Genomic DNA, 874 nt, shown 5'->3' on the forward strand with positions numbered 1-874 from the left:
CTGGAACATCACATTCTCTTCAGTTGCGAAGTACAGGAGTACTCTTTTCCATGTTATGCATTTGGTTATATAATAACAAAAACTTTCTTTTGTTGTTTTATATATTTTCAGAAACAAAGACATGTTTCTATGTTTCAAGCCAAATGTTGTTTGAGTATGATGATTACCATCCACTCCTCCGCCACTTCCCCGTCCCCGCCGAAGGATCCTCCTCCGCCCCTTTGGCCGAAAAAAGCCGCCCAAAACCCGAGGCGCCGCCCCGCTAGGGGGAAAAACGCCCACGCCCCAAGGGGGCGCGGCGACGCTGCCCCCAAATCGTCGCAACCATACCCCACTTCCTCCGCTAAATCCCCCGCTGCGAATCCGCGCTTCCACTAAATCCCCGCCACCCCCGAAACCGCCACTTCCCCACGGAAACCACGCGAAAACCCCCCTTTCCATTTACCTCCAATCCACCGCCGGCTCCCCCCAGGCAAACGGCCGCAAAAGGGACCACTGCGATCGGAAATGCGAAAAAAAACGCAGCAAGGTAATTTTCCCGAAAATTTTATAGTAGACAAACAGAACACAACACAAAAGGGGGAAAGGGGAGGAAAGAAAAAAAGGGGAGGGGGGAAGAGAGAGAAAAGACAAGAAAAAAAGCGAAAGACAAACGATTTAAATCTTACAAGTTTCATAAGAAAAAAATAAAAAATTAAAAAATAAAATTTAAAAAAAAAAAAAAAAAATAAAAAAAAAAAAAAAAAATAATAAAAAATAAATAAATAATAAAAAAAATAAATAAAAAAAAAAAATATAAATAAAAATAAAAATATAATTATAAAATAAAAAAAAAAATATAATAAAATATAAATAATAATATAATATTTAAAAA

Source organism: Penaeus monodon, chromosome 23 (genome assembly GCF_015228065.2).
Source record: "Penaeus monodon isolate SGIC_2016 chromosome 23, NSTDA_Pmon_1, whole genome shotgun sequence".
NCBI lineage: Eukaryota > Metazoa > Arthropoda > Malacostraca > Decapoda > Penaeidae > Penaeus > Penaeus monodon.